Raw genomic sequence first — 13499 nt, forward strand, 5'->3', positions numbered from 1 at the left:
GATGCAAGGCATGTACCACATTTTGCCCCACAGCAGAAGTCACATAACACTGGTATAGGATCATAATGTGGGCGAACACTGTCTTTTAAGAACACTTGGCTTCCTTAACATCACAGTGTAAAAAGGAGGAGATTATTGACATTCTAAAGATCCAGATCCAGAATCAGCCAACAGATTCTGATAGAAGTGGAAATCCCCAAAATGCTTCTACAGACACACGAGTAAACCTTGAACAAGTGCAGACTGACAACAGAGACACCATGGATGTGTACAAACTGGCTAAGGGCATTGTTATGAAAAGTCTGCATGAAGTAAATGGCCTACCATAGGGGTCACTTACAAAATTGCCACATTCATGCCAGCACCATTGTAGCCCCCTGGTTGCTGTGGAGAATAGAAGACATGCCATTGATATGAGATGATGGACCTGTTCACTTTTTGTAAACTGTTGTCTTGTATAAAGAAGTCTGTATACAAGTGCACCAAAAGTCCCCTCTCATATCATTGAAGAGGTCACACAGGTATGCCCCATTCAGGGCTTTTATTCATTGTTGTTTCCAGCCTTTAAGTATAATTTCATATGCCTGGTGGTAGATAGAAAAACACATTCCAGCTTGTGTGAGAAAGATTCCTGCCAGCTACCATCCTGGCACAAGTTCCTAAGTTTCTCCATTGCTTTCTGATAAATGTGTCCACATTCCCAGTGGAGGACAGTGATGGGCCAAATAGTAAGTCCAGGAATTTGATTAATGGAATCTTCCAAGGCTGCATGGTTTGCATGATGCAGCTTGTAGCTAGAGGAAATGACATAGTGCTTGGGAGAGAAACTGAACAAAACATAATTTGATGAGGGGGTACTAACAGATGGCTCCTGCACCCATATTATCTTTGAAGTTGTTGGCAGCTGTAGCCTTAAACTGTTTCACTGCTATTGTAGAGAATTTGGTTTTGGTAAGGTTTGTATGAATTTATTTAAGATAGCAGGAGTGTTAGCCATTCCAGACTTAATGTACAGGACTTTGATACTCCTATTGTAATTGTCACTCCTGGTGAGTATTGGCTAATCAGCACATACATTGGTTTGAAGCCCCATGGCATTCTTTATTAGATTGTCAGTAAATAAAAAAGATAGAAGAAGCAGTAAGGAAGTGACCTGTGAGAACTCATAGTTTGGGCATAAGGTGTGACTGGGCATTATCCATTCTGATCCTGAATGTACTATTCAAGAATTAGCTTCTGAATTATATGACATTAGTATGGGAGGCCTCTTATACTTGAAAATTTTCTAATTATTTTGGATTGGGGATATGTTTTTGTGTTATGTCTGTAAACATTACTGGGATGAAGAAGTCAGAGTAGTGTTCTGAAGCAGAGAGTAAGTGAGGTAGGCTGTGACTGTATGTGCTATGCTGACATGTGAAGTGGTGTTTTTTTTTTTTGTTCTTTGTTCTTCACCACCAGTAACTATGACACCTCCATTACACATCATATTTTGCCTTGTTCTCCCACAGGTTATTATCCTGTGTGTGTATGTGAGGAGGGTGCTAAGGTGGCCAGAGGTGTTATACTGCAGCCAGTATTGGGCTTCTGCAATATGTCCTACAGTTGTCAGTGCTTCATACCGGGGGAATGTATGTAGATATATTCACATGTGTTTCCAGCTCTTGAGAATCTCTCTACACTAGTGCTCAGCGAGTTCTTACTGCTCACCCTGCTTTGTCACTGCTTAGTTTTCTCAAGGTAATAGCCTGGTGAGTCAAGTTTCATGACTCTGTTCTCATGAGTTGATCTCTGACTTTTAATCATTCATTTCTCCATTGTGGTCTCTGTCTCTCCTGTTTGTTTCTAGGACATGAGATGTTAATAAACCCTAACTGTGGTGCATCCAAAAGCATGTAGTCTTTTCCCCTGTCCTGCTCAAGGTCACCCATCCAAGAATTTATACCAGAGATTATCAACCCTAACCTGAATCATGTTATACAGTGCAGAAATGCAGCAATAAAACCAGAGATGGCACGTAAAGCCATGTCTACAGTACTGTGAACAGTTCTGTAGCTGTACAAGTAAAGGGAGCTTTGGGTGTAAAAAAAATATATAACTTAGAGTCAGCAGAATGGTGAAAGGGTTGTGAGGGTTTTGGAGTGTGAGGAGAGAGTTAGGAAATGGACAGGTATGCAGGAGAAGAGATAAGAGACGAATAGGATCTGATTTAGACATACTTCATTGTTTGGAGATGTGAAAGGGGTAGAGTTGAAAGGGAGAGACTGAGTTAGAGAAAGAAAGTCCTGGGTGGCAGCTGGAACTTGAGAAAATACTCTTCCATTGTGACATCAGTAGGATGATGGAATGTATTGTCTGATGTAGTGGTACAGTGAACATTATCAGAATGCTTCAGTTTCTTATTTCAGGGGAAGAAAAGGCTGGGACAAGCATGACTCCATAAACTATTAAAAACTGTCAACCTGAAGTTGTTTGTGTGCCAGTGGAGTATTCACTACCTTAATAAAGGGATGCACTACATTTATGTCCATTCCATGAAGTTTATTTTCTGTGTATGCATCTTCACAATCACTGTCCTGGATCTCTGGGAAATGGCTACTCTCATTCCCTTGCCTAAATAAGATGACATTTTGGAAGTGTCAGACTATGAACCTATAATATTTTTATGTCTGTTAACCAAAATCCTGAAAACTGGTTTCTGTCTACCACTTAAGGGAGGATACTAACCATCCTGATATTTCCTTTTAAGAAGTGACATAGTTTTAGAGCCAGAAGTAGCACTAAAACTACTGATGTTACGTTGTCTATCTCGCCTTCGTTCTTGCTGTTTGGGTTCGGAGCCAATCCTCGGCTCCGACTCGGCCATCCTCAATAGCTCGAGAGCTGTTTACTGGCTCGAGGCTACCCCTTATCCCATGATGCCTAGCGAACGCTACCCAGATCTCGTTTGCCGCTTCAGCTATGAGGTGTGTCGTTTCTGGCTCAGGCTTGTATACTTTTGTATATTTATATAATTATATTTGTTTAAACTTCTTAAAACTAGTATACTTCCCCTTATAGTTTTATTCTCTGTGGGTGTTGTTTGTGGATGTCGCTTCTTTCTGCAGTCCCTTTTTTTTCTTAAGAACTCGTTTAAATTAGAGAGTTCTCCCCTCCCCCTCTCCCTTAGGACAGCTGTTTAACTACAGAGTATGTCTGTTCTGGCTGGCACCGACAAGACAACTCCTCTGTCGGCTCCATCAGATGTTTCGGAGCCGTCATGGAGCCATGAGAGACTGAGGTCCCCTTCTTTAGAGTTCTTTCACTCGGCGCCTCGGTCACCATTATTACAAAGTGAACATAGCCACCATTCTTCACACTCCTCTCGATTATCTAGGCTTTCAGATCATGATGTAGAGAGAGTAGTAAGTAGGTTGCTTAAGTCACAGGCACTAGCTAAATTACTATCCAGCCCATCTCGACAGGTATCGGCTCCAACCACCCCTATTTCCATTTCTCCTCTGACTCCATTGAGTTTGGAGCCAGAGTTCGTTGGTGTGCGGGTAGTGGAACCATCAGCTCCAATCATCATCTCTCCTTCAGCTCCGATTACCTCGATTGTTCCTTCTATCGAGGAATCTGGACGCCAGGGCTCTCTCTGTTCTAAGTGGGGGAGTGGCATCGGACCCTTGTCCAGCCCCGTTCTCCCCCCTCGGAGCTTCGGTGCAGGTGAGCTCGGCTCCTACATCAGCCTCGGAGCTGTCGCCCTCGGTGCGGAGAAAGATTCCTATTTTTTCAGAACCGGAGCTTTCTCTGCCTCGAGGTCGGGACGCCTTCGAGGTCATGCGGAATGTGCTGTCTCCAGAAACAGCTCCACTACCAGCTCCATCGGCTCCATCCCCCATAGTGTCTGTGCCAACCTCTGCTCCTCCTCCAGACCCCAAGTGTAGGGAACCGATGCCCCAGGACACCCCATTGGGTGTTCCCTCTTTTTCTGAGGCCTCCCCTGATCACTCAGAGGTGCCCCCTCGAAAGAAGTGCAAGCGAAAGCACATTGACTCCCCTGAGTCTGTCACTTCAGATACAGACTTAGATGACTCGGAAGGGTCCCCGAGGTCCCCCCCAGAAGATGTTTCCTTTTCGGACATCCTGGAAATGCTTAGGCAGAGGGGGAACTGGACTTCCCTAGCCTCTAACTAGGATGAGTCTGTACTCCTGGATGCATTCGGTTCCCAACCTTCCACCTCCTGGGTTTCTCCTCCTTTCAACCCACTCATGTCTGTGGTGGCTCGAAAGGCTTGTTCAGCTCCAGACACTGTGGAACCAACTCCGAGGATACCTAACAAGTTTATTTCAGCCCCCCTAGGATAAGTAATTCCTTTCCAAAGGTGTGCCTGTTGATGCCATGGTGGTAGCAGCAGCCACAAAGAGTTAGCAGAAACTTCTTCATCTGTTCATCCCCCTAACAAAGAGTCTCGGACAATGGACAGATACGGAAAGCAAATGTTTGCTTCAGCGACCTTCTTGATGAGGTCCCTGAACCATCTATGTCATTTTACTCGTCCTCAAAGGGATCTCCTGAAAGAGCTTGGAGATGCTCTTCAAGATCCCACAGCTGAGGGAGTACAAGCCAAAGTAGCTTCCCAGCTGGCGACTCTTAATTCCATAGTCAACTCCTCCATGAGGCTGATTTCCTATGCAGCCGATGGAGTGAACAGAGCCGCTGGCACAGGTGTGGCCCTCAGGAGACATGCTTGGATGTGGCTGTGTCAGTTTGCGGAACCCTTTCAAGCGTCCTTCACCAATACTCCCTTTGATGGCTCCTTTCTCTTTGGGCCTCAGGTGAAAGACACATTGACCAGGTGTGAGCAAGAAGGCAAGACTCTCTCTGCTGTGGGAGTCTGTTTTTCCACTCCCTCTACACCTTGCCCCAAGGGTCAGAAGAGTGGGAAGATGTGGTTCCAGAAATCCCAGGGATCCTTGCCTGACACGCATGGTGATTTTTCATCCAGAGGCAGAGGGGGAAACAACAATAACAGACTCCACCCTCGTGGCAGAGGGAGTCCGCAGAACCCAGGGTGACAGAGAATCCTTCTCTGGCAAGCCCTTCAGGCATCCCTGAAGGGTTGCTTGGCTGCTCACCTCTGGAGGTAGTCAGGGGAAGACTTTCACTGTACCCAAAAGCCTGGCAGAATTTAATGAGACAGATGGGTACTTTCCATTATATCCGGAGGTTAAAAAATTCCCTTCCATCAATCCCCCTTACAGTCAAAAAAGGCCCTTCCAGATGTTCCACCCAATCTGAGGGAGCAAGCAGTCATAGAAGTTTCAAAACTGCTAGAAAAAAAGAGCCATTCAGGAAGTCCCCGCAGACCAGCTCGGATCCAGAACTTACTCAAGATTCTTTTTTGTACCAAAAAAGACAGGGGACTGGAGACTGATTCTGGATTTCAGCAGACTAAACACATCTGTACAAAGAGAAAAGTTTTGGATGGTCACGCTACAGTCCATTCTACCCTTTCTGGGTCAGGACAATTGGATGTGCTCGATAGATCTTCAGGACACGTACTACCATATCAAGATGGACAGACACTCCAGGAGATTTCTTCACTTCTGGGTAGGGGCCAGTCATTACCAGTTCAGAGCTCTGCCGTTTTATCTCACCTCAGCCCTCAGGGTGTTCACCAAGTGTATGGCAGTAGTAATGGCTCACCTGAGGGGTCAAGGATTCCAGGTGTTTCCATATCTAGACGACTGGCTCCTCACTGCTACCACCAGGAATCAACTCTTACAAGCGTGGGATTATACAATCACATCATGCACTCAACTAGACATCACAATAAATTTTGAAAAATCTGCCTTGTTGCCCTGTCAGTCTATCACTTACATAGGAGCAGAATTAAACACAAGGGAGATGATTGCAAGATTACCACTGGAAAGAGTTTCCACAATTCGTCAACAAGTGTTAATCCTAATGCAGAGCAAAAGGATTCAAGTCAGATATGTCCTTCAAGCTCTGGGCTCCATGGCAGCTGCTATTCTTCTAGTTCCATTAGCATGTTTCCACATGAGAATTCTTCAGTGGCTTCTTTTCATGCAGTGGTCCTTTCAGGAGCTTCCCATGTCTCACATGATCCTGATTACAGAAACATGCAAAAGGCACCTGTCTTTTGGATAGACTCCCCACTAGTGTCTCAGGGTAGACCTTTCATACAGCCTCCACCAGTAGCCACAGTGACCACGGACGCCTCCCTGATAGGGTGGGGGGAGGCATTATCTGGGCAGGGCAGTCCAAGGCATTTGGCAACCTCACGGGTACCATCTGCATATTAATGTCCTAGAAATGAGAGCCGTGCTTCTGGCATTGCAAGCCCTTCAAGACTCTCTTCCTTCTGGGACCATTGCAATAGAAACAGACAGCATGTCAGTGGTGTGGTACATCAACAAACAGTGTGGAACCAGGTCCTACCTCCTGTGTCGAGAGGCACTCAGATTGTGGCAATGGGCGCGATTTCCTCCCAAAGTTTTCGGATTGCGACGCACATCCCTGGGAGATCCAACATCATAGCGGACAGGCTCAGCAGAGCTATTCTCATGCCTTACGAGTGGTCTCTGAATCAGGAAGTTGCGGATCTTATCTTCCACAAATGGGGACAGCCTTGCTGTGATCTGTTTACCACCCCTCTCAACAGCAAATGCAGCAACTACTTCTCCCTTCTTCCACTTCCAGGTCACATACCCAGAGACGCTGTAGTCCATGATTGGCCTCAGGTCTTTATGCTTTTCCCCATTTCCCCTAATACCAAGACTCATACAGAAAGCAAAATCGTTGGGTTGCAAAATTATCCTCATTGCCCCTTATTGGCCTCGACAGATATGGTTTCCGTTCCTGCACCCCTACCTTGTCGATCATCCCTGGATTCTGGACCCGATTCCCGATCTTCTGATTCATCAATCAGGCGGGTTGCATCAATCCTTCCAAACACTCCAGCTTACAGCTTGGTTACTCCAATTCCAACCTTAGCCAGGCTTCCCGGAATCTCCCCAGCAGTCAGTGATATTATCATTTCCTCACATAAGTCTACTACGAGAAAAACGTATGCTAGTAAATGGAAACTGTTTTCTTACTGGACAGAGTCTAGAAATGTGGATCCTTTCTTAGCCCCAGTCCATGAAATTCTTGAATTTCTAGCACAACTTTTTCAGTCCGGTGCAGCTTCCGCTACTATTAGAGTACAGTTAGCGGCCATTTCAGATTTTCATATCGGATTGTTGAATTCTAACATCATGTCTCTTAAGCTCTGTAAGGCTTTTTCAAGAGGAACAACTCTTCTTAGACCTCCAGTGAGAGATCCCCCTCATCCTTGGAATCTTAATTTAGTCTTAACTTCCTTAATTTTGCCGCCTTTTGAACCGGCAGCATCATGCTCCCTTAAGTTTCTGTCTTGGAAGACACTTTCTGGTTGCCATCACTTCAGCTAGGCGTGTATCAGAACTTCAAGCACTATGTGTTCGCCCTCCTTACCTGGTGTTTCACAAGGACATAGTTTCTCTGAGGACCAATCCATCCTTTCTTCCTAAAGTTTGCTCAGAGAACAATTTAAATCAATCCATAGATCTCCCAGTGTTCTTTCCCAATCACAGCAACAAGGCAGAATACAAGCTCCACCAACTGGATATTCATAGACAATTGCGTTTTTACCTTCATAGAACTAAAGAACTAAGGAAGTCAGGCCAGTTATTTCTCTTATGCCCTCAACAAACAAGGCCTTCCAGTTTCCAAGGTGACCTTATCCAGATGGTTATCTAATACTGTTACCTTTATTTACCAGTTATGGAATAAAGAGCTACCAACTAAACCAAAAGGTCATTCTACCGGGGCATTAGCCACCTCCATAGCTTTTCAGTCTATGTTGCCCATAGATTCAATCTGTGCAGCTGCCACATGGGCAAACCCTCATACCTTTATATCTCATTACAAGGTGGATATGGTCTCCCGGAGCAGAGCTGACTTTGGTTCCACTGTTCTGAAGAGTCTGTTCCAATGAGCCACCCAGGATGTTAGGTGCTAGGGACGGTGTCCCAAACAGCAAGAACGAAGGCGAGATAGACAACTTAACATAAAGAAGTCATGTATCTACTATAACGTTCCATGTTAGTTGTCTTCATCTTGCCTTCCTTCTTGCTTCCCTCCGTCCTAGTGAACTGAGAGGAGTTCTTGTTTTCACTGGCTGAGTATTTTTTTCCTTATTGTTCTTCTGGCCAGGTTTTTCGTAACCTATTCTATAATTAGATGCATTGAATAACCAGTTTTTAGATAACTGGTTTTCTCAACTTATTTCTGGGATTAGCTATTACAAACGAGATCTGGGTAGCGTTCACTAGGCATCATGGGATAAGGGGTAGCCTCAAGCCAGTAAACAGCTCTCGAGCTATTGAAGATGGCAGAGTTGGAGCCGAGGATCGGCTCCGAACCCAAACAGCAAGAAGGAAAGCGAGATGAAGACAACTAACATGAAACGTTATGGTAGGTACATAACTTCTTTTTCTGTTGCAAAATGTATGTCCTGGAGCTTTGATCGGGGGGGGGGGGGACTGCCTAACCATTTTTTAATCTGTCAAAGGTTTCTGAATTTGATACTGAATTTTGGCTAGCGTTTTGCAACTAGACTTATTTACACACACAAAAAATAGTTTCATATTTACTTGACCAACAAATTCTTCAGCTTATCTGGGTACTTCCTTTCCCAACCCCATGCCCACCCCATCCTGTATAAAAGTGCCATAAGATTCTATTATTGGACATATCCTGTTTCCAACTTTATATTGGCTTTCTTAACTTTGACCTGTCTTGCTTACAATCATTGCCTTATGCTTAAGGGTTACAGTGCTCTAAGAACCTATTTTTCTTAATTTCCTTAATTATTTAAACATTACTTTCCTTAAAACAAAGTTTTGGTGTTTGGCACCCATGCAAAGCTGAAATCTGTGCGGGTATGTCGGTGTCTCTTCTCATCTATGCATAGTCCATTCATAGATAACCAGTATGACTTAACCAACATTTCCTTTTCTCATTTGGCAAGATCTCCTAACTGCTGAGGAATTCTGTACTCCATACACCGTCCTTCCTTTCTGCAAGCAAGCACTGCCCTGGCCAAAAGTTTATTTATTCCCATAGCACCTTAACTGAAGTTTACCAGAATTTTTCCTGATTTCAAATGCATATAAAAACAAAATTTGTAGATTTGTCTTACATCACCAAAAGGGATAAATTGCTTGTCATTTGATCGACTAGGTTGGCTTCTTATTAGTAGAAGAGGTGTACTCTTAACCTTCTTCCCTTAATTTCACACACAACCTTGCCTATTGTCCTATCTTGACAAACAATTTTTCTCTGTAGGAGTGCACCATATACTCCCCACTCCACACTGACTTCAGGCTTAAAGTTTTCCATTTCTGCACATTGTTTAAATACCTGCACTAACGTTTTCTCCTTCAGTGGGTCACTGTTCATGAACTCCTTTCCTCATTGTGCAGTTGATCTACAGAGTTGCTTAGAATTTTTTATTAAACATGTTCTGTTCTTTATTACAGGAATTAATGACAGTGAGCTGAATGGACTTGCAGATTAGTATTATTAGAAAACATTATTCCATATCTGGTTAATATGTGCCGTTAGAAATTATACTTAAGTAAATATGAGAATTTGTGAGTGTAATTTAGGACTGTTACTAATACAAGCTGGTTGGTGGTTTGATTCTTTGTTTTATATGCATTACAAAATTTAATGTTGCAGTTCAGGACATGAATTCTTAGTACTGCATGTATTTTCCTACTCTTAAACTGTCCTACTTTTGTATATTTCTCCTGAGATGAGTCATGACAGAAAACAGTCCACTGTGTCAGCCCAGTTAGGCAGCAGCTGTGGTGGAGCTATACCCAGTATTTAATAACTGCTTTTTTTTGTGTCCACCAGTTTCCTACAAGACTTAAAAATAGTCAAGTCTGTGTGGAAAGTCCTCATACACATTGAAGCAATAACAAAAAAATCCAAGTAGATTTATCTGCCTGTATTCAAGGGTAACCTAGGTACTTTGTTGCTAAATCTTTTGTTGTTGAATGACTTTCAGGGTTGTAATTTTGATTAATAATCTTCACTGCTTGCGATATGACTGTTAGGATGACCTTACTACAAGTAGATGCACAGGATGGAATATTCATGTCTCAGACCCCCTGTAGTTACCTAGAAGTGAGGACTGGTCGTGTAGACCTCTGCAATGGTACTAAAGTTGGCATTTTTTCATGTATATTATATAATGAATATGACCGTTTTCCTTTTTTGTGTTGTCGTGCTTGATATAATGATTTATTCCCAAGTCTTCCTTGAAATGGTTGGCACAGTTTATCAGATTTCTTTTTTCATTTTTAAGCACATTACTGGGTTTGTTTTCAAAAGACTGAAAGAATGTTTCAGGACTACTGGATGTTTGCTTTCCTGGATAAGTGCTGGTTTTAGTATGAATATTGTTTAGAACGGAATGTACGAGAATTCAGTCTCCAACCTCTTGCAAAATTGCTAGTTATTGAAATTTTGTAATTTTTCCGTACTGAGTGCTGTAGCAGAATTCCTCCAACTGAAATGAGGAAGTGAGAGTTATAACATACAGTCACTTTTCTTTACAGGTTTTGTCACTGTTCATTTTTAGCTGCATGTGGGAACTAATTTGTTGTGTCATGTAACAGGAGCACAACTATCCAGTCTACTCTTTTTTTCTTCTAAGAATTGCCTGGAACCATTTACTGATAGTTATTTTGCTTTCCATATTCTAATCCTTCCTCCAATTTCATAATGCTGATAATTTTTCATCTACCATATACTTAAATTCACCCCACTGAAGCTCTCCTTTTCTGTTAGTAGCTATAGTGAATTCTGTTCATACAACTTTTAGTTTCTGTAGTGTGTACTGATTTTAATTGATTTTATTGCCTTAATTTGATTACATATAAAAACTGTGAAAATAGATTTTTCAATAATTAAGAAAACATACAAACATGATATCTTTTATCAAAGAAACTTATTTGATGTTATAAAAGCAGGAAATCAAGAATCATAGGAGCACTCTGAGATTAGAAAAAAAGAATGAACAAAGTGTTTTTTGCTATGCACCCCTGCTTCATTTTGGCAGCTGTCCCCAGTGCTCCATGCCCAGCTCAATTCTACTGCTCAGTCCATTCTACCCCGGATGTATGCTGGATAAGTCTGGGGACAATGTAGAACCTGGGGGCATCTCTTAAGGTTAGCCCGTGGTTTCCCATCCCTCCCTCTCGCAGGTTATGTTCTGAGGGCAGATTTGCAGTGGGTGCTTGCGGTGTCTTGCTCTGCTTCTGCAGATGATCAACCTTGTTCCTATCTTAATCCCCACTTGTACTGCTCCTTTCCTTGCATAAACTCCAGCCTTTGCCAAGGGTGTCACAGGAAATGTTCAAATAGGTACCTCCTACCCCAGGATGGGCACAACCCCATCCCTTCCTCCTGCTCTGTCAGTTGCAGGAGCCATTAATTAAACCTGGGTCACCTGGGTTGTAGTCAGGGCTTTATCCCTTTGTCACTGGCGCAGTAATAATAAATTACTGATTAAAACTGGAAAAAGTAATGATGAGAACATATATATAAACATGTAAATGGATATATAAACTGAATGTTACCGGTTTTATATGAATTAATTATATGTTTTTTTACCGAGGAAGTCCATCTGGGCACAAAGGCCCCTTTTCAGCTGAGGCTTGAGGAGAAAAGCTGCAGCAGGTACAGAGGACACGCATACTTATAATTAGTATAAGAACAAAACACAGAAAAGCCAAGTTATATAATGTAATGACCACGTCTGTAAGTTCATAATACAATATTGAGCATTTTTTTCAATGATAGGAGATTAATGTGAATTAATGTTGCATGTTAAAAAGAATTTCAAGTAAAGATGTGTTATAAAAAAAAATGTGAACCATCGTCTTGAAGATGGCAATCTGTTAATGCCAGTTTAGGCCTTTTGTTTTTGATTGGTGAGAACTTGCTAAATTTTTTGGGAAATTTTCTGTGAATTCATGTTGATGATTGTTTACCATTCAGATCTAACCCGAGTGATCGAAAAAGAAATGCATTAGTTGTTGAGCATAGAAAGCCTTCCAAAAACCTGTAAAAGAGCTTTATACTAAAATTTTGAGATTAGTTTGTCATATATGAAACTAAACTCCAGTGCATTTCCATCCAAATGAATATTACCTGCAAAAGTAAAACAAAATGCTTATGCTTCCTTGTTTTACCTATGCTTGTAGGTTATTTGTTAGCTTTCTGCTGGGACACCTGTAGTTGTAGGCACTGAATGAAAAGATCCGTTTCTGAGGTAAGTAGTTTATAGTAAACATATTTTCCCAAATTTTAAGATGATGTGCTTATGCAGTTTTCTTGCCTCCTTTTTGGGACCATGGTGGGAGGAGTGACCGTTGAAGATGGTGTATACAGTAGTTACTGTGTTTTGTAAATCTGTGTACTTCATTAGAAAGGACTAAATGTGTAGTCATTTGCTGTAACAAGAAAAGAATGCTGGCAAAAATACATTGTTCTTTTCCAGTTGAAGGACTCATGTAATCCAAAAAAGTTTCAGTCAACACTGTTTTGTAATTTATGCAGTAATCCATTAAAAGTATGATGTCACTTGCTTTGCATGTCCTACTTCATGTCTAATTTCTTTCCCCATACATACACACAATCTTTCATGTGAAAGATACTGTTGTAGAAACAATAGTAGAGTCTTTGCTTTTGTGGGAGCAAAATGTTTTAGTCTGTAGTCTACGAAATAGAAAGGAGATTGCATTTTACAAACATTGACCCATAATGCAGCATGTACTGCATGTTAATCAAATGATCTGTTCCTTTCATTTCCATTTATCTCTAATTTAGTATGATACAGCTGTCTTGCTTATTAGGGGTGGCAATAAGTTTTTGTGCACCTGAAAAGTTAGCAGTAAGCTTTTTTTTTTTTTTTTTTTTTTTAGAGGGCCATAAGTATAATTCAGAAAAGCACTGCACTGTTTGCTGTTTTGCTGAGCCATCTCATCTCCTAAATGATTTATTGACATAGTGATGCCTAAAAGTCATCTTCTTCTTTTGACTTTTCCCGGTTAGGGGTCGCCAGAGCGGATCACCTATCCACTCATGATTGGCAGTGGAGTTTTACGGTGTTGAGTTGCCAGCCCGGCGCCCAACCTTCCACAGAAGCACTCACGCCTAGGGCCAATTTAGAGTGTCCAATCCACCTACAGCATGTCTTTGGAATGTGGGAGGAAACTGGAGCACCTGGAGGAAACCCATGCGACCACAGGGAGGACATGTAGACTCCATATTGATGCCTAAAAGTAAAGGCATGATTTGGAAAAGCATCTAAGAAGCTAAGTACATTACTGTGATTTTGTAACGAGATCAGATGATAAGTATCTAGTTCTGTCTGGATTTGCTTGGTCTA

At 42.2% G+C, this 13499-nt stretch overlaps 1 protein-coding gene across 1 annotated transcript in view; it reads left to right on the plus strand.

Annotated features, from left to right (window-relative positions):
• The window catches only part of LOC122810237 (dual specificity protein phosphatase 22-A-like), a 1755472-nt gene that overhangs the window by 846585 nt on the left and 895388 nt on the right, over positions 1-13499 (plus strand). The gene's annotated exons all lie outside the window — the stretch shown is intronic.

Source organism: Protopterus annectens, chromosome 8.part1, assembly GCF_019279795.1.
Source record: "Protopterus annectens isolate FY-2018-M chromosome 8.part1, PAN1.0, whole genome shotgun sequence".
Classification (NCBI taxonomy): domain Eukaryota; kingdom Metazoa; phylum Chordata; order Ceratodontiformes; family Protopteridae; genus Protopterus; species Protopterus annectens.